The sequence below is a fragment of the Ochlerotatus camptorhynchus genome, unplaced genomic scaffold (assembly GCF_037179485.1).
Source record: "Ochlerotatus camptorhynchus isolate MF236.1 unplaced genomic scaffold, CSIRO-AGI_Acam_v1.1 ptg000639l, whole genome shotgun sequence".
NCBI classification, from domain to species: Eukaryota; Metazoa; Arthropoda; class Insecta; order Diptera; family Culicidae; genus Ochlerotatus; species Ochlerotatus camptorhynchus.
In genome coordinates this window covers 1410467-1431880 of record NW_027041118.1, presented here as the reverse complement: position 1 = coordinate 1431880, position 21414 = coordinate 1410467, and the positions used below count along the sequence as shown (strand labels likewise).

Here is a 21414-nt window from a genome sequence, read left to right as displayed (position 1 = left end):
GTTACAGCTCCGTCGCCTATTCGCCACAATTCGATTGCGATGATTGACGTGGCTTGTGGGGAATTCGGGACACAATTAAACAATCAGTAAACTGTTTAATTGTGGTGCTTGTTATTTACATTATGCAATTCAAACGCAGGGTAAAATTATACAGAGACGAGCCCTCAACCTTCATTCCATCGAATTATCTCCTGCGCGTTGGTATATTTATTTTCATAACAAATTCAGCACCAGCTCTAAACTAGTATCAAGCTTTTATTTTATTGGGATAATTGCTCGTGTTTTGGTCAAGAATCACTCTAAAATTTCTCAAAACATTATCAGGAACTTATCAAATTTTCCCAAAAATCAGTATTACCTAGGTATATGTAAAAAATATATACCGGTTTCGTCGGTAGAAAAAATGACGCTTCTGGAATATTTTCATTAATCGGTACCTATATAATGCAGGAAGTTTTCTGCAGATTATGCACGGCTGTCTTTGAATTTCTCTGCTGGTATCATTTCCGGCGGTCACCAGTGAGGCCAAATACACGAACTCATCGACCACCTCGATTTCGTCACCGTCAATCTGAACTCGGGGTAGGAGGCTAATATTATTGTCTTCCCTAGAACCTCATCCTTTCATGTATTTTGTCTTCGATGCATTGATAGGAAGTCCAATCCGCCTGGTAATATCTCCTCCTCTCAAATCTTGGCAATTATCCAGTGCAGCGGTCTAGCCAGTGCTTCACCACCGTATTTGAATAGCTCACTTGGTAGTTGATCTACACCAGTTGCTTTGTTGTTCTTCAGCCGACCGATCTCCTCATCAACTTCTTGAAGATCAGAGGTCGGTAGCCTGTCCTCTTCTGCGCGTGCTCCAAGGTCTGTTGCCGTGCCACCCTCGTTGTCTGCTGCATCACCGTTGAGATGCTCGTCATAGTACAGCTTCCACCTCTCAATCACCTCACACTTGTTCATGAGAAGGTTACCGTCCAAGTCCATGCACAAATCGGCTTGCGGCATGTATAATTTCCGTGTGTCTTTTACGCGGTATAGATTTTCTATAGCCTCGCGATCTCGGCTTTCCTGCTGATGCTTCTTCCTTTGAAGAACCGAGTTTTGCGTGTTCCGCGCTTGTCTGTATCGCTCTACATTCAATCTCGTGCGGTGTTGCAGCATTCTCGCCCGTTCTGCATTCTTCTCCCCTACTAACAGTTTGCATTCGCCGCAGTACTACCTATGGCGGAACGGATGTCCCTCCAGCCATCTTCAAGTGAAGCTGCAGCAAGCTGCTCTTCCGTGGGTAGTGCAGCTTCCAGCTGCTGCGCGTAATCCTGGGCAACTCCGGCGTCCTGTAATTGCTCAATGTTGGGTCGCGGCGTTCGACTTCGACGGGTGTTTTGCACCGTCGAGAGTTTTGAGCACATGCATACTGCAACTAGGTTGTGGTCCGAATCTATGTTCGCACTGCAGTACGTGTGGACGTTGATAATGTCGGAGAAGAATTTCCCGTCGATTAGAACGCGATCGATTTGGTTTTCTGTGTGCTGGTGGCTTTGTGGATATCCTTGCGGGGAAAAAAGGTACTTCGGATACCCCGGGAGACCGTAAAGTTCACGCATCGTTGGCCGTTGTCGTTCGATACTGTTGTTGCATGCTGTTTAGCCTGATTGCCCATGTCGCCGATGATGGCAACCATTGCACTTCCTGACAAGCCTCAGCCAGGGCGATGAATTCAGACTCAGTGGACGAAAGCGCCACACATGACTGCTTTCTTGATGCCCAACTCACAACGCCATTACCGAGGAAGATTAGAAATCCAGACGTTGATTTTCTATCTCGGGTGTCCCCGGCCCAGTCAGCATCGCAATAGACCATCAATGCAGCGTTCGATGATCCAAGCTGCACCGCGAAATTTCGTGTGTGGACAAGGTACCGCAGCACCCTTTTGGCTTCAATCCAATCCTTGGTCCTCGGTTTACTAACGGACCGTCCCAGAATTGAAGCGCTGATGGAAATATCCGGCCGTGAGTTTACCGCGATATATAGCAAACCTCCTACCAGACTTTGATAAAGGTCGCCTTTTGGTAGCTCCGCCGAATTCTCCTCCTTTTGCTGATATCCGGGATCCATTGGAATTTTCGAGCCCTTGGCTTCCGAGAGACCAAACTGGCCGGCAAGTTTCAATATGTATGCCTGTTGATTTAAACGGTAACCGTTGGCGGATTTAGTTACCTGAATTCCAAGGAACACTTGAATGTCGCCCAAGACTGTCAATTTGAAGCATCGTTGCAAATCGTGAACTACTTCACGGAACTCTATTTCGCTGTGGCACACGACAAGAATATCGTCAACATAGATGAGGATGAACGATTTCTGTCCCTTCGTTGTCCGGACGTAGAGGCACGCATCTGCCACCGACTGACAAAATCCAGCTTTCTTAAAGACATCGTCAATCGTCCGATTCCATACTCTTGCCGCTTGTTTCAACCCATATAGACTGCGATTGAGCCGGCACACGCCCGTTCCATTCGGACCCTTGGTTTCGTATCCTGGCGGCTGCTTCATGTAGACCTCTTCTTTTAAAGCTCCATACAAGTACGCCGTCTTGATGTCCAGGTGCTTCACCAGAAGCTTACGTTCTGCTGCGATGGTCAATAACGTCCGAAACGTAACTTGACGAGCTACAGGTGCAAAAACTTCATCGAAGTCGGTCCCATACTTCTGTGAAAAGCCTTGCGCAACCAGCCTGGCTTTATACCGGACAACGTTTCTTGTGGTGTCTTCCTTCTGCTTATACACCCACTTGCATCCAACGGGCTTGCGGTTCTCGGGCAGATCAACAATCTCCCAAGTGTCATTCTCCATCAACGACCGGAATTCCTCATCCATCGCTGCCATCCAATACTCACGATTGATCCCATTGATTGCTTCATGGTAGTTTCGTGGCTCTCGTTCGCCACTAGATGCTGCTTGGACTGTCTCACTATATCGAGCTGGTCGGATACCTTTCGTGGTTCGGCTCGATCTCCTGACTTGACATGTTTCATCGTCGTCGTCCTCGATCAATGTGGCATCTCCATTATCTGATTCGTCATCGTATTCTGAATCGTCCGACGAGATACTTGAGCTCTCATCGTTCGAATTTTCTTCCTCGATCTCACCGACTGGATTGACATCAGTGTTGATTGGTTTGCTGAATTCGAATTCAATCACCTCTTCCACTGGTAGCGATTCCACTGCCCGGTCCAAGGAACGCTCGGACACTTCCGACGCGGTGTGCTCCTCCTCAACGAAATTGGCATCTCGGCTGACGATTACTTTCCTTGTAGATCGATCCAAAAAACGATACGCCTTATGGTCCAACGAATATCCAACAAACGTTAGCTTCTTTGCTGTCGGATTCATTTTCTTGCGCTTTTGTTTGGGGACGTGAACGAATGCAGCACATCCAAATGCTTTCAAATGCGCTACGTCCGGCATTGTTCCAGTCCAAAGCTCGAACGGTGTTTTGGGAATTGACTTCGATGGTAACCTGTTCTGTAAATAGACAGCAGTACTTACGGCTTCTGCCCAGTAGCACTCCGGAAGCTTTGCATCGAATAACATGCAGCGACTCATCTCGACCAGGTACCGGTTCTTCCTCTCGGCGACTCCATTTTGCTGGGGAGAGTAGCTGGCGGTAAACTGTGGCTTGATTCCTTCTTGCTTGTAGAATTTCATCAGCTCGTTTCCGGTGTACTCACCACCCTGGTCGGATCGGATGGCTTTCGGCTTTCGTCCGAACTGGGTTTTCACGTATGCCACATATTCCTTCAGCTTCTCTGGAACCTCCTCCTTCTTCCGCAGCAGATACAGCACACAGAATCGACTGTAGTCATCAATGACGGTCATGAAGTACCGATAACCAGACACTGATGCATTGTCGATCGGGCCACAAACGTCTGTGTGCACAATGTCCAGCATTGCACGAGATTTGCGTTCGACCGATTTAGGGAATGACTTTCTGCATAGCTTCGCTCGCTGACAACATTCGCATCCTTGCTTGACTCCGCAGTCGTACACCTTCAAGCCGGTCACCAGATTCTTCTTCAGCATCACGCTTAGAGCTTCAGGATCCCGATGTCCAAATCTTCGGTGCCAGACGTGCTGACAATCAACTTCGTGGTGGTCGTTCACAGCCATCGAAACTTCACAAGTCGTTTTCACCTTATAAAGGCCACTTGTTTTCTCGGCGACAATTGCCACGGTACCACCAACAAGAACACGACATCCTCCAGCGTCGAACATCACAGCAGCTCCCTTCTCTGTGAGCTTTGGCACTGACATCAGGTTCATTTCCAAGCTTGGAACAAACAACACGTTGCTTAGAGACACATCGGTTGTTTTTCCGTCTCCATGGTAACACGAAATTTTTCCGCTACCAGCACCTTCGACCTTCGCAACTTTTCCATCAGCCAGAGTAACGGTTTTCACTTGGCTCTTCTGGATTTCCTCGAAAAAATCGGAGTCACAGCACATGTGCGCGGACGCACCTGAATCCACAATCCATTCCGCATGGTCCGATTGCTCATGCACTCCCAAAGCAAACGAAACGGTTTCGTTTTCACTGCGCATGCTTTTCACCTTCGGGGATTTTTCCTTACCGTCAACCGATTCCTTCGCATACAGCCTGCATTCCGATTGCTTGTGTCCAGGTTTCTTGCAGAAATGGCACGTTAACGGCTTCTTCTTCTTCTTCTGGAATCCTGCTTTCATCGCTGAACTTGAAGAACCTTGACTTCGTCTCTTCGCCACTTCATCTAACAGCTTCCCTTTCACCAGCTCCAGTTTCAGCTCCTCATCGGACCGGCTTTCCAGGGCCGTGGTCAACGTATCGAACGAATCAGGCAGGCTCCTAAGAACGAGGGCGACCATTAACGCTTCACCCAGGTTCAGTCCAGCGCACGACAGCTTCGTGAACAACTCTTCCAGCTCGAAAAGATGATTCTGCATGTCGTCCCCGTCGTTGAATGATATGTTGCAAATCCGTTTCAGCAGCGCAACCTTGGAACAAAGGGATGTTTTTTCGTGGTGTTTCTTGAGGCTTTCCCAGGCTTCCTTGGCGTTCTTCGTTTCGCGAATCAGCATGTGTTGTTGGTCTTCGACAAGCAGCGCAATCGTCGCTCTTGCCTTCCGGTCACCGGATTTCCAGCCTTCCGTCACCGGTTCTGGAGCCGCGTCTTCGATGTACCGCCACAGGTCCTCCCTGGTCAGCAGCATCTCCGCCTTGAACTTCCAAACCGAATAGTTGGAATTGTTCAGTTTAACAACCGACACTTTGTTGCCTTCCATGGAACTTCCAGAATTTTCACACTGAAGTGAAAAAAAATCTTCAAACAAATTCAAACGTTGCTATGCGACGGTTGTCCTGGGCCCATAACCTATTGGACTATTCGGAAGGGCAAAGAAGTTCGACTGAACGGTTTAGCGGTAGACAAATGACTAAATTTTCTTTATTACAGGTATCACTTATATACTAGAACAGGGAATCACTGGTTGCTTCGATTCGGATACTCTAACAATTTTGACGTCCCGTTGCGAACAGCCGTCGTATACCTACTCCAGCTGCGCTTCTTTCTCGTCGTCGGGTCTCTCTTCGTGTGGGCAGTGTACGTTGATGATGCTGTAGTTGAAGAAACGTCCCTTAATCCTCAACTTACACATCCTCGCGTTGATCGGCTGCCAACCAATCACTCGTTACCCAGCACTACAAAGCCGGTTCCCAGCTCGTTGGTGGTGCCATAGCTCTGGCGGAAAGTAGCCGCTCGATGTCCACTATTCCATACCTTGTTGATCCCGTCCAGCAAAGTTCCTGCAGTGCTACGACTTCGAAGTTGCGTGGTTGAAGTTCGTCATAGATTAACCTTTCGCAGCCCGGGAAGTCGAGTGATTTGCAGTTCCATGTTCCGAGTTTCCAATCGTAGTGCTTATTTCCTCGCGTAGGTCTGTACCGATTGTTCGGTATTTGCAACTTTATATTTTCTCCAGGGCGGCTTGTTGGGCCTGTCCCAACCCCCTGTCTCGCCGGGAGACCATCGTGCACAGCTCTGTTTAGAATCCCACGCTGGCACTAGGACGTTGATCAGCCACTACGAACATGGAGAACAAACGCCGTTTTGAGCCGCACCTCCATGATGAAGAGACGCTCGGGTTTGGTGAAGCATTTCCTCTATCACCGTACTATGGTTACCGCGCCAGTGTTCGCGTCGCACCTCTTCACTTTGCTATTGCCGGACTGGCAACATTGCCCAGCCTACGCCACCCGAGATGCCAGATCTACGGAAATCTCCGTTGATCTACGGATTTCACAAATTTTTGCGGAAATACGGATCCGTAGGCAAAATCTACGGAATTCGGTACAGTTTCTACGGATTTTTTTTTTCTTCAGTGTACGTTTCCCTTCAGAATCGAATTTTACAATCTGATTCTGAAGGGAAAGAAGCATAAAGTAAAATACACCTCTGCAACTTGTCAACCGTTTTCTTGCTCACTTATCCGGTTTTTGAGTAAACAAACGTCAGACTGTGCGTGAAACATGGCGGCCTTCGTACTATCTCTTCACTCCGTCGAAAGTTCCCATTATATACAGTCATCTTTGCTTGAAGAGAAAAAATTTCGACGGTGCCGTGTGAAGGCGAATAAAAGTCATGTCGAGACCAGTCTTGTAAGCGGTCACCGTAGTCGACACATTTTCTGTGCAAAACAAGCTTTCAAATTACAGTACCAAACTAAAATGTCATACGACACTGTCGCCGAAGCCCGTCACGGATGTAAGTATTTCAGTTGTTCTCATAATAAGAGCTGCTGATGTTGTGCTTGTGCAAGCAACGATGTCATAGTAATAACCTTTTTGATCAGAAATGGTTTAATTTACACCAAATTGAGGAGTTGCAGAATGAAATCACACATGTCATATGATAGTCATTTGATAATTTTCTTTTTGCTCGAATGTTGTTCTACCGTTTGCGTTATGTAAGAGAGACGACACTCTCTTCCCCGTCAGCTTGATGATGATCAGGCCTTCACCGTGTTCATCAAAAAGCACGTAATCCATAAGTCGTTTTACTTGTCCGGCTTTATAAAGGAAACTACGGTTAAAGCGTGGTTTTCTTATTAGATTACGACACCACTGTACCACCTCTACGGGATCACAATTGATCAGATCGCCATAGATGGTCTTGAAACCCTGTAGTGGATCCTCAAATTGAGCTGGAAACCATTGCCGTGGATAATGAGACAGAATTGCTGCTTGGGCAACAGGAAACGCTCCTTTGGAATGAGAACAAATGCCTGGACGTCGTTCCCGCGCAAAACAGGGTTCCTCTTTCTTTAATATATGACGAGCGCGGCGAAAAGATAGCTTTTCCTGCCATTTGTTTCGGCCATCTATTACAATGTACTTTTAAGTGCACGGCGACCGCAAACATTACACGTTGACCTTAAGGACCGCCTTATTCATGGAGCAGTGCATTGAGCGAAATCTATCCTTCCTCAAATCAATACCGAATTCAGTACAGTATTGGCAACAAAGGAAGAGAAATTTGTTCACCATGATGCGACAATTGGGAAAGCGTACGATGTTCCTCACACTCAGTGCAAGTGAGATGAAGTGGCCCCTTTGTTGAAAATCCTACATCGATTGTCAGAAGGACACAATGGCGATGACTTAACAGATCCTATCCAGGAATTGACTGCACTACAAAGAGCAACTCTGCTGAATGATGATCCAGTCACGTGCTGCGTGTACTTCAACAAGCTGGTTGACGCGATTGAATTTCAGCACCGTGGAAGTCCTCACGCGCACATCTTGCTATGGCTGAATAAGGATCCCCGGGAACCAATCAGTGAAAGTATGCCAAAAACTACAGGTGCAACAGTATCATGGTATTCATGCCTGTACTACTATCCTAAGATTTTCCAAAAGAGTTAAATTTCTGAACATGTCCCAACTAAAATTCATATCAAAAGCTTCTTTACAGGGCAATCATAGTCATACTACAAAAAGAGAGAACCCCGCTCAAATTCCTATTCCTACACAAAACACAAGTCCTGCTGCAGTTAACAAATAACATTTATTATATAAGACCACGTAGTCCGACGGCACCATTGCATACAACCCCAGAGGGCTGTCCCTAGTATTTTTTTCAAAAGTTCTTTCATCGATTTATCATTTAACGTAAAATATCACCTTCGACTAAAAAAAATCCGTAGAAATAAGTCTACGGAATTGCATAGAAAATAATCTGGCATCTCTGCACCCAGCTGTGTTCATGTTTCAGCTGGTAGTCTTTTGTTATCATATGACTCGGAGAGGCGTGACGTAGGAACTTGCGAGGACGAGATCAACTCACCATTATTATATTTTTTTCCTGCTAGATTTAATTGGGTTGTTTAGGGGTAATGAGGTAAATACACATTCGTTATATGGATTAAAAATGGAACCGAAATCTAAAATTTCATCAATTTTGGTACACTGCAAATATTTTAAATAAGTACGATTACATTAGCAAAAATCACTATCTCAGCGCCCCTTGGTGGGACTTTGTATGGTAGCGAGCTGTCAACGAATTAGCACAGACAAACAGACATAACTCTTAGAAGAAAATTCTTCAAAAATATCGGCAAGTGTATTTTGCATGCACACTAGCACCATCTATCATCCACATTCCCAAGCAATGTTTTGCAACCGGAGCATCCATCGTGCATGCAATTTTTTTACTAGTTGCTTTTCCCTCGTTCTGTCAACGCGTCAGCTATGTTGAATAAAAACAAAACAGATGGAAGTCAGTGATGTCGGTTTTACGAAATTTTCCGAAGATCTATCGAATTGATTGAATTCTGAAGAAATACGGATCCGTAGAAAAAATTCTCAGAAGCTAAGACTTTTTTTAGGGATTGGAAAACAAGTTTTTAAACAAGGTAAAGCATCACTTATTGGTGCCCTTTCTACCACCGCTCATCACTTCAATGTGTACACAGAAGAAAAAAATTGTATGTATCAATCAATGATATTCATGGTGAAGTATTGAACATCAATAACTGCAGGGCTGTTACAACAGGCGCGGATTTCGCGATTTTCGCGGATTTGTCGCGGATTTGAACTTTCAGTCGCGAAAATCGCGAAAACATTAAATGATGTCGTGAAAATCGCGAAGAAGCTGATGTGCTGTCACAAGAATTGTGGAATTCATTGTAACATTTCCGTCCCGGATTATAATTCCTTGAGGTCTGTCCAATGTGAGACATTCTCTTTTTTCCAATATGAACATAGCAATTTTCGTTGTCAAATCATAAACGAACCGTTCAGTTGATTTGTTCTACTACATCAAACAAAACTGTAGTATAATGTCTGTAGTATCGAAATATGTCCAAACAGATTCAAAATGTCTATGTGGATTATAGCCGACCTATTGCTACGTATACAAGATGTTATAGGTTCTGAAATCATTCTGGAGATCAGATTATTTTTCTACTAGATCACCCAAGACTAATCCAATATCTGTAGTATCGAAATATGCCCAAACAAATTTTCAGTGTCTATGTGGATCATGCCAACCTACTTTCGTGTATGCCAAATGTTCTAGGATTTCCAAATCGATATTTCGATACTACGGATATTATACTAGTCTTTGTTGATCTAGTAAAACAAATCATCTGAACTGCAGGACGATTTGGAGAACCTAGTTCCTCTGGTAAACGTGGAAATAATTAAACATTATCCATATAGACACTATGAATCTGTTTGGACATATTTCGATACTACAGACTTTATCCCAGTCATGGTTGAACTAGTAGAATAAATCATCTGAAATTCGATACTAAAGACATTGTCCCAATCTCGGTTGATCTAGTAGATCAATTATCTGAACTCCAGGACGATTTGAAGAACCTACAACATCTGGATTACTCGGAAATAGATCATGCATGATCCACATAGACACTTTGAAGCTGATTGTACATTTTTCGATACTACAGATATTGCAGTCTTGGTTGATCTAGTAGAACAAATCAACTGATGTCCTGGACGATTTGGAAAACCTATAATTTCCGGTATAGATACATAGTAATAAGTCTTACATGATCCACAAAGTCACATATATACGATTCGAATATGATTTGACACCGAAAAGTGCTAGGTTCGTATTAGAAATAAAAAAAAATATGAAAATGTCTCACCATTGGACAGAACCCAAGGAATATCCGTGTAAATACACAACCGCGACGTGACCAACAAGTGTGACTTATGAATCTTTGGTAATTTCTCGATTATGTGCGGGGTGTTTGGTTTGAATTGGAAAAAAATTGAGAAAACCAGAGCCAAATTAACTACAACATTTAGGACAGCAAAATACGTCAGAGACGCAAAGGTTAATTTTCAAGAAAATTTGCTTTTAAAATGAAAATGCTTTAATTTAAAAAAAAATATTGTCTCATCAAATCTAGTCCGATAATGTCTCATAATGTAAGGTTGTTTTATTACTTTCACTAATTACTCAGAATTTAAACTATACCTAAATAACTGAAGATGATACAATGCTATTAAAAAAATTTAAAAGTTACAAAAGGCGCAGCTACAAAGCAAGTCCATGCTGGAGGCGACTGAGTTCGATTCCCGTCCGGTCTATTAATTTTTCGGGTTGGAAAATTTCTCTACTTTTTTGGGCATAGGATGGTACAGGCATTGGATGGTACAGGCATAGAAAGCTCTCAATTAAAATGTGAAAGTACTTCAAAGAACACTATGTTGAGAGTAGGCAAAAATCTAATATGCTATAAGCAATAAGCTTGTAATGCTATTTTTCGGCAATGAAAACAGTTTTTTTTTGTCGCGGATTAGTACTTGAAGTCGCGGATTTCTTTTGAGAAATCGCGGATTTCGCGGATCAAATTTAGAAAATTTTGTAACAGCCCTGTAACTGGTAAAAATTGATCGAATGTTTCAGACATCAACATGATTTGTTCTCGAATTCTGTGTACATCGTACAGCGTAATATTAGGAACGGAATGACTAATGTGCAGCAGTTTTGATGTAATATTCAACAACTTTTTTTTCTGTATTCGTCAGATGTGGTATGTGTCTCCAATGGGATGACTTGACCACTTATCATTTTCAAGATCTGACATTTACTAACTAGACGTGAAAAAGAACTGGCATCACTGATAAGTTCGAAATGTGGTGGCTTGCTCAATGCTTCAGTGGCGCCACCATGACAAATGCAAGCACATTCCCAACTAAAAGATTATTTGCGATGAATGTGATTGTGAGTGTTATGTCTGTTTGTCTGTGGATTTAGTTTCAACGATCAAAAATTTTAAATCTTTATTTAAAAATCGAGATGAATGTCTACGAGATCGATGATGTATAGAAATCGGTATATTTTTCGAAGTTAAACAACCTAATTCCAGGCCCACTGTGCAATGTAAGGTTGTATGTATTACATGCGACAATTGTAATGGCAGTTCTTTCAATGGACTGCAGCGTACAAGCAAGCTTTTCCAGAATGCATATGTTCGCACAAAACCTTCACGAGATGATTTTCTATACGCAATGAATTTGGGGAAACAAATTTTGTTTGAAAAATTATTTCAAAAACTCACATTATAGAATCTGTTCATGTTACTTTTCATGCAAATCTGTAATAGAACCTTATATTTTCCGGTTGGGTCTAGAGATGGCCGGGTACGGGTATTTTTACCCGAACCCGACCCGTTCCCGGACCCGACGGGTTCGGGTCGGGTACGGGTATTCAAAAAAATACATTTTCTGGTTCGGGTCGGGTATGAGTTTCTAAAAATATATATATGTCGGGTTCGGGTCGGGTACGGGTAACAAAATAAACGAACAAGTCGAGTACGGGTCGGGTTCGGGTAATATTATTTGCATCTTAACCAGTCGAAAAAATGTTGATTCTAAAAAAATTTCAGTGACAGGAGCAACATTAGACGCTAGAAGAACAAACCTCTCATCGGGAACTTTGAGTACATTGACATTCGTTCACATGAATAAGCGTTTTTGGCCTACCGGTAATTAATGTTTACCCTCATATTCACTCCTTTATTCTGTAAAATACTGAATACGAACGATGACTCGAAAATAAATATGTTGTTCAATAGTTTTAATTTTTAAATAGCATTTCGAGAATTTCAGTTTTAGCTGGATATTTTGGATCGGGTTCGTGTCGGGTACGGACGGGTATTGAGATTTTTGATTTGTCGGTTTCGGGCCGGGTACGGGGTTTAGAAAATTTATTCGATCGGGTTCGGATCGGGTACGGTGAAAATAGTTTTCAATTTATCGGGTTCGGGTCGGGTACGGGTTCTTGACCCGACCATCTCTATGGGTACAGAAAATAAAATAAAAACAAGCAATTCGAAGAATCCTATTTAATTTCTATTTCGGATGAGTACATATCGTTAAAGATAATAAGAACACGAACCACATCGGAAATGCCTAATGCATCGGCAATCGATTCGACCTTCAACAAATAGCTTAAAACTGAACCATCAAACGAGAAGAAGAAATCCATTTTCAAAATTCTATTCTCCTCACATTCCTTCTTTGTCGGAAATCTGTTCTAAAGACAGGGGGAACATCTGCCGCCTTTCCATCCATGCAGCCGTCGTTTCCCTTGCCTCTATCGGCAAGGCCGGATTGTGTAATTCATTAATTAAAAATTTCTAGAGTTTATTTTTGCTCTGCTAAAACAGAAACAGAAAAAAACACGCACACATCTGCTCTTCTGCAACTTCCCATTCTGGACAGGATCGCGTGCACGCAGAACGAAAACTGGTTGGCCTTTTGCTGTTGTTGTTGTTGTTGTTGTTGTTACACGATATGGGTGTGTATGCGAAACGAGACACGCATTCTCCGTATATGCTAAACGTGTTACGTACTGGTTGCACTTCGGATAAAAGGCCTCAATACCAATTTTAATGCAGATAGAGTAAAGTGGGGCAAGGCTCCCAAGTCCGAAATGTACACACTAAGATTTTGTTTTGGTGTTCGGTAAATTCTACCGAAATCAGAACAGCCGAACGTTCGGTAAAACTTTGACTTTCATTTTAAAGTCCATTGAATTAAAAAAAAATAATTTCAAAACATTCGATTACTTTTTCGAAGTGACGTATTAGCGTTTGTAAACAATGCATTTGATCGTCGATTTGGCGTAACTACGCAAACCAAAAAAACCGACATGAATAATCATACAAATTACAAAGAAATTTCTTATCAAAGCACAAAACTGACATCTGCCGCCGTGTTCGCGGAAAATATTTATCCTAGCCACGAACACGCGTACTAAATTTATAAGTTGGTTCGTGTCTAATCTTTTTCGGACAAATTATTTTTATCTAGATAAAACATTTCTATGGTTTTGACAGATGGGATCGCTGCACATTTGAATCGGCCGTTATGTATTCTCGATCAAGAGTTAAGTTTATGTGTCGGTTTGTCGGTGCTAACACTACCATCAGATTGCGGAAATTTCCCCAGCCCGGGAGTTATTTGACAGCTCCAGTGTGATGTCAATGTACCCCGAAAATTCCTGGGGTGGGACGTGCTGTCAAATCAGCCTACTGATCATTCTTGTATGAAATTGGTTCCAAACGTAAACAAACCCTGTAGGTTTCTTATGACTTGTTTACGTTTGGAACCAGTTATGCGAGGTAGGTGACCATTGTTCGTATTTGACAGCCACCTCCCCCCCTTGGAAAATTCTGGTACTCTGGTTCTGTCAAATAGAATAATGGTGGAGTAAATTTATAGTTGGTCTTATTTTTAATCAACTGTTTTTTCACGTTTCTGAGTGTTTTGTTTTTTTTTTTTATTTAAAAAAAACTCACATTTTTTCTAATAGTCTTCCAATTGATTCGGCTCGACGGGATCGGAAAATGTTTGTCTGTGTATGTGTGTGTGAGCACTAGACTGATGCAAAATTTGACTTTTTCGCTCCACAGTGCTTAAATGGTTTCAAATCGGGTCCTGATTAGCCTCCCAAAGTTACAACTCATTTGGTTAGAAACAGACTTCGCACAAGCCATTTGAAGTTTACATGTAAATTACTATGGGAAATCTCAACTTTTTGTTCATTGCTTTCTAGTCTTTTTCCATATTGAGCTGCGAAACAATTCGATAGCAATTCTTATAGAAATTTTTCTCAGCTACAACTTTGCTAAAGATTGTTTCTATGTAAAACGAGACAGAAAAAAGTTATTAATTATTTGAGAGATTGGTAAACTAATGACATGATCAAGCAGCTGCTCTGTAGGCAACATTGTATTTTGCAGTGTGACATAGTAACCATGATTTTTGTGTCCTATTCAACGCCCCAGAAACACCAATGTTGCCTGCTGAGCAGTTGTTTGAGCATGATCATAAGACATCAACGCATTGAACCATTGATAACTTTCAATCCTTGCATTTAATCAAAAAGTGGTCTTCAGCAAAGTTGTAGCTGGGAAATGCTCCTACAAGTACAGTTGAAAGCTTTTGAAGCAGACCGATATGGTGAATTATTAGATAGACATGAATCAAAATCTTGGTTTTACCATAGTAATTCCCATACAAACTTCAAATGGTTTGTGCCATCTCAGTTTCTCACCAAATGGGTTCAAATTTGGAGAGGTTAGTCAGGATCCGATTTGAAATCGTTTAAGTATTGTGGAGCAAAAATTTCAAATTTTGCATCACTCTAGTGAGCACGTAACATAAAAAAACGTATTTCTCGGCTACCACTCTACCGAATTCAACGCAACAACCACCAAATGAAAGATACCATGATTATATAGAATGTTATTCAATAGATTTTCATTCGTTTAACTGGTTCCGGAGTTATGAACGGAACCAGAGCCGAAAATCACAACATTCGGGAGCTAAGTGGTGTTTGTCGGCAACCACATAACCGAATCAAACAATACAACCAACAAACCAAAGGTATTATGATCACATTGAATGCTGTTGAACAAATTTAGAAGCGTTCAACTATTTCCGGAGATATGGATGGGACAAGTTCCGAAATACATGGATTTTGTGAATACTGTCGTATTTCTCGGTAACCACTAATGCGAATTGCACGCAACAACCACCAAATAAAAAGTATCATGATCCCATAGCCTCGCCCATAGAACAGGTTCACAATCGGTCAACTGGTGATGTGACAGGAACGTGTTCCGGAGAATGTGAGCCATCAGAAGCGTCGCGTGCCTCAATTGTTTACCTGTGCCCCAAACTTTGTTCGTTAAGCTGGGTTTAGATTAGGCAAGTCAAATGATCAACTCAGTTGAATTCAATTGGCTTGAAAAGTTGAGCCTGGTTCAACTTTTTTCAATTCAAGTGAGTTGATGCCTAAGGGACTCCGATGAAAATTCCATGACAATCCCGTGAACTCCAAAGATGGTCTCTGCGGATAATTCTAAAAGAATTCTGGGGTGATTTATGAAGATACTTCCAAGAGAATTCTTAAGAGTTTGAAATAAATTCCGAGAATAATTATAACGGAATCGAATTTTAAGGGTTCAATCTCAAAGGAATTCTGAGAAGATTTTCAAAGTTATTCTTTGATGGATTTTTGTTTTGAGAATTCTGAGTAAATACTATGGGAATTCTAAAGAGAATACGAATTGGATTTCCAATTGAATGCAGGGGAGAAGTCCAAGATTATTCTAAGCAGAAATTTATGAAATTTCTGATGTCAATTGCATGGAAATTCTAAAGATAATTCAAATAAATTTAAAATGGATTTATGGAAGGAGCCTTCAGGGGGTTCCTATAAGAATCAATAAAAACAAAAATAATCTACTTTAACTAATCATGTTTTATTACTTCATGCGTGAATTTAACGATTTACATAGTCGGAGATGCTTAACGTCAAATATCAGAGTTAAAGTAGAGATTTTATACGATAAATGAGGAGATTAAATTATAGGGTTGATAGTTCCGTTATAGTACGGCAGTGTGAAAATTGTATATACAAAGTAGAAAGCGAGCCAAGGACAATTTTGAGGCGACTTGAGGGTGAAACAATCGATAGAACTGTTTCCGCACATCGGAGGTACATGAGCAAATCGGAGATCAGCCCTTTTGCCAGTGGTGGCAGGGGGAAACACCTAGCACCATCCCTTATTACGGATGAGCTTGGTAAAGGAGATGCTCTACCCGATTCGTACCACCTCAAAATTGTTCTTTGTTCGGTTTCTACTTTCTATATACAAATTTCACACTGCCGGAACTATCAACTCTTTATATTCATCTCCTCATCTATCGTATAAAATGTCCACTTTAATTCTGATATTTGATGTTAAGCATTTCCAATCTATTTCCAAGAATTTTGTTGATTGTTTTGCAAAGAATTTCAAGAATCCAATATTATTTTTGTAACAGCTTATTTGCCTCTAAGTTTAAAAGAAGGGGTATTATTCTAAAAAAGTTCGTAGAATCAAATTCAAGATCTTAAAAAAATGGAAATTACTATTTGCTAGTCATCGTGTATAACGTAAACAAAATAAAATTATTCAAATCACTTAAAATGCTCATCACAGGAGATTCCGTTGTGAGATTCGATTAAATTAGAGCAATTTATGAAATTTGATTTTAAGTTCCATGACATAAAAAGTTTATTTCAATATCAAACCGTATTTGAATTTCTAAGTTACCATATAAATGATTACTTATTAGTATTTACAAGTCACTATTTGGTCACTATTTCCGTAATTTTAGTCACTACTATTCATTGTTGGTTATGGTCCGAGATAAATCCAAAGCCACAAAGCCTGGATCCAGAAAAGTTGTAATTGGTGTTGAGGAACGAATGTTGGAAGGCAGTCGACAAGCTTTTACCTAATCAACAATTTAAGGGATTCTGGTCAAATAGTCAAGGAGTCGACTCACGGTTATAAACTATAATTTGATGTTACGGTGAAAAAGATACATGACTTTTGAAACTAAGTGCTTACTCTTGCCCCAGTTTACTCTATAATATTCTACACGACGTCTTCGGTCTTGCTCCATTTGGTAACTGTCGCATGCACTGTCCATAAAAGCATAACTGTCCAGCAAGTGCAGCTGTGACCATTAATGCGTTACACGACTCATGCAATCGTTTTCATAGCAGCACGTTCCCATATAGCCGAAGCCGAAAGAAATGTCACCGATTGACACACAACAGCGCGGCGAAGAAAAACTGATTAGTACTTGTTATCTCTTACTGTTTGTTTACGTTTCGATTTCGGCTTGACTTGATAAACTGCTACGACGCTCGTTGATTAGGAGCTCATTGGAAGTTCATTATCGTTATGCATTAGCCCGGTTGACTCTAGTGACCTTCAGTTTCGGGACGATTACCACTATTGATAAGCCTCTTAGTTTCAAGTTTGAGTTGAAGCAATGAACAAACTTTTGATAACGAAAAACATGCGTACGGTCTACTTTCAGAATATTTGTATTTTTAGACTAACAATATTTGAAGAAAAAAAAAACAACAGGCGGAAAACAAAAGGCTTTCGTGATCAAAGTTCAACTATTGAGATAGCTAGTAACAATGTCGTACTGGTTGAATAATATTACGCATCAAAGCAGCGAGACTTTTATACAGTTCAGTAAATTTCAATTGTTACCTAAAAGCCATCACATACACCCCGGCACGCTGCCGTTATCAAATTCCGATCTGTCCACACGGCAAAGGTAGTCGAGTTGAAACAATAATAGCAAGAACTACGGCATCAGGTGCCTTCCCATTATTATTCGATTCAAAAGCGTGTATTTCAACGTCACACCTCTCTCGTTGTGCATCGTGTCGGACATAGCGCTCGATGCTACCACGCGGACCAGTGCCATTGGGACACGTATGCACCCGGGAGACGAGGCTTATCTCACGTTGTTCGTTGTTCACATATTTGAACGATTCATTCAGCAATACCTACTAACAGCATTGTGAAGAAATTCCCTTCGACTAAGAGCACAACGACCATCACCGAGCCAAGCAAGTGGACGTGAGTTTCTAGGCATATGTATGTAACGAAAGCCAAAGCTGGTGAGAGCGACATGATTCCTTCAATGTGGAAATTTGACTGATTATGCTAATTCTTAGTTGATGACATTAGCTATAATTTGGCATTGAGGAATACAGGCAAACGTTCTTGCCATGGAATTTGATGATATTGTGGGGGAAACACGACCGGAACAGTAAATATCGATTTACAGAAAGTTTACTGTTGAGCATTAGCTAGCATTTCTGATACTTCCTCCATAACGAAAGAGCCACGGCCAATACATCCGGATCTGATTCGGTTAACTATTTAGCGGAAACATTCGGCTTTAGTTAGTTTAGCTTTTAGCTCTAGATTTACTTCGTACCGTTTAGAGGATCATCAAACCTGTGCGACGAAACTGCTCTGGAAGTTCTCCGGACTTATAATAGCGATTAAACCTGATTGATGATCATGATAACCAATTCCTTAATAAATTCAGGGCTGTTACAACAGGCACGGATTTCCCAATTTTCGCGGATTTGTAGCGGATTTGAACTTTCAATCGCGAAAATCGTGGAAACATTAAATGATGTCGCGAAAATGGCGATCGGCTGATGTGCAATCACAAAAATTTCCGTAACGGCAAACTTACAATGTTTGTAAAATCATAGCTCAGCCATTTATTGATGAATTTCAAATCTATTGGCGCCACTTGAAACTTGTGACTGTAAATATTTATTCGGTGTCAATAGGTTTAAAATCTATCGATTAATTTGTTGAGTAATGATTTTTCAAACATTGCCAATTTGCCGTTACACATTTTTCTGGAGACGTCGTATTCGGAGACTGGAGACTGTTAGACTGGATTCTTCTATTTTTTTGGACGCATCCAGCCAAACAGTTAAAGTTTGATTTTTTTTAGAATTCATCAGTTTTATCCAGTTTTCCATTACTAATCGCAACATATTTAAAGTATGATTACCAATACAGAATGGTTAAAATGCTTTCACTTAAAACTTTTATATTAGAATTGAAATTTGTAAATTCAGTATTTAATTTAAATGCAATATTGCAATTGAAATCTACAAAATTTGTGGCGATGCTACGATCAAGCCCATTTCACGGTATCTAGGCAGATGGGCTGTGTCACAGCATCGATACGCATTTTGCCGGTTTGGTATTATGACAGTTAACATAACTTTATGTCAAAGTTAACCTAGCTGTTGTTGAGAACTTGGAACAAATCAGTAAGTTTTAGAACAATGGAACCATCACAAATCTTGCCGTCAATATTAATTATGTATCTCTTGTCACCAATATTATTTGAAATTATCTGAGCTTTTTATGCCTTCGTCATCTTCTCTTGTGAATTTATTTAATGAAATTGACGTAACATTTTAGCTAGTTATTAAGCAGGGTGACTACTTATTTTTCTAAATTAAATTTTCTGAGATTTGAAGGTTGTTCCAAATCTTTTCGGATAATTTCCATGTTTATAAGAAAGCTAGTTTCTAATTGCGTAAAAAATAAGTTATTTTTGGTGAAAAAACAACTTTATTCCCACAAACGATTTCAAGACATGACGATCAGTTTTAAGGGATCAAATGTACAATCAAAACCATTAAAAGTTGAAGTTAAACATTTACTTAAGTATTAGATGAACTAGCCAACTGGCCAAAAATTTCAATTATAAAGGAGAAGAAGAAAATTCTTTAAGTCTAAAATCTAATAAAACATAAAAGCAGTGAACCGGGTAATCGGGAAAAGTCGGGAATTCGAAGTCATCGGGAAAAAAACAGGGAAAAACCCATTAATTTCGATGTCAAATCGGTAAAAAAATGGGGGTTATTCCGATATCGCCTTTTGTGATGACGTGCGTGGCTCTCCATTTGATTTGTGACCACGACGTGACTTTTCTCAATGCACTAGTGACCAAAGACACTTCGACTCTTGGAATAACCCCCATTTACTTAATCTTTTTTTTTAGCAAAAAATAAGATTTTAGACCTTTCAAAATTCTCAAGATTCTTGGACTAGACTAGATTTTTTCGAAGGAATTTTGAGAATATTTTTAAGAGGGTTCTTTTAGAGAAAACACCAAAGTTTTTAGAGAAAATCAAAGGAAGTTTGGAAAGCGCTTTTAATGATTTTAAACTTTAACCATTTCACTTCTGTGAGTTCAGAGTAATTTTTTAAATAGCCCTGTGGAGAATTCCAAATAATTTGTGAAGAGGATCCCAGGATCCGTGAAATACCAAGCGTATAATTTCAATGAAATTCGGATGATAATTTAAAGAAAATTCCGAGGATAACTTAAAGGGCATTCCAATTCTTATCGAAATTGGCGAAGAATTTAGAGGAGAAGTCCAAAATAATTCTAAACAAAATTTTAAAACAATTCTGAAGGGAATTGTTTGAGAATTCAGAAGAGATTTAAAACGAATTTTGAATAGAAATATTGCAGAAATCTTCAGCGAACTCCTAGAAAAAGTTTTAAAATTTAAATCTAAGGATGAATTTCATGACTTTTTTATGGATCTGCAGAGAATTTCTAGACTGTTATAAATATATATTTTAGGAACTCTCAGTGAGAATCTCAATCTTAACTTAGAAGAATTCTGAAATAAGCACTGGGAAATGTTTGAGAATATTATACTGAAATCCTGCATAGATTTTCGACTAAGTTTTCAGGGAAGTTAAAATATAGACAAATTTTGAAGAATTCAAACACAGGTCCAAATTCGACCCAGGAAAAAAAAGCTGCTGTCTTAGTAATGACCCATTTAACCTTTCGGTTTTCGGAAATTTGCTAATCGAAATTCACTGGTCACCATAAGATCTAGAAACTTTTCAAAGTTCCAAAATCCCAGAATTAAATGAATGAATTTTTAGCCATTTGATTAATTTCAAGTTCGCAAACATAAATTTCAAAGTTCGGCGTTTTGATAGTTTTGGAACTTCCCCCTTTATGTCCGGAATATTTAATTTTAAACTAAACACCATAAACCATGAAGATAAATCCAGGATCATATAACTTTCTAAACATGAAATCTTTAAAAATCTGAGCCTCAGGATTTCCATTTTTTCACAAACTTTTAATCTTGACCTTTTTCTGTGCCCAATGTGGAAAAATTTAATTCTTTCCTCCATCCTTCCTCCATAATACGCTTGAAAATCTTCTGCAGAACACTCTCTGAATTAACTCTGTAATGCTCCTCATATTATTAATATTTCTAGCGATTCCCTGAAAAACACTCCTTAAAAAATCACTTCAAGTTCACCTCAGCATACACTTAGTGTTCTCCTGAAATTCCCATGGAATTACCATAGGAATCTCTTTTTAGTTCTGCTCAGAATTGTCACTAATTCATTGAAATGCTTCTCATAATTTCCTTGGAAATTTCTTTGAAATTTTCTAAAAAT

General features: G+C 40.4%; 1 protein-coding gene across 2 annotated transcripts in view; it reads left to right on the top strand.

Moving 5' to 3' along the window:
• lili (LMBR1-like protein) overlaps window positions 1-21414 on the top strand; it is a 120413-nt gene that overhangs the window by 976 nt on the left and 98023 nt on the right. The window lies entirely within an intron of this gene.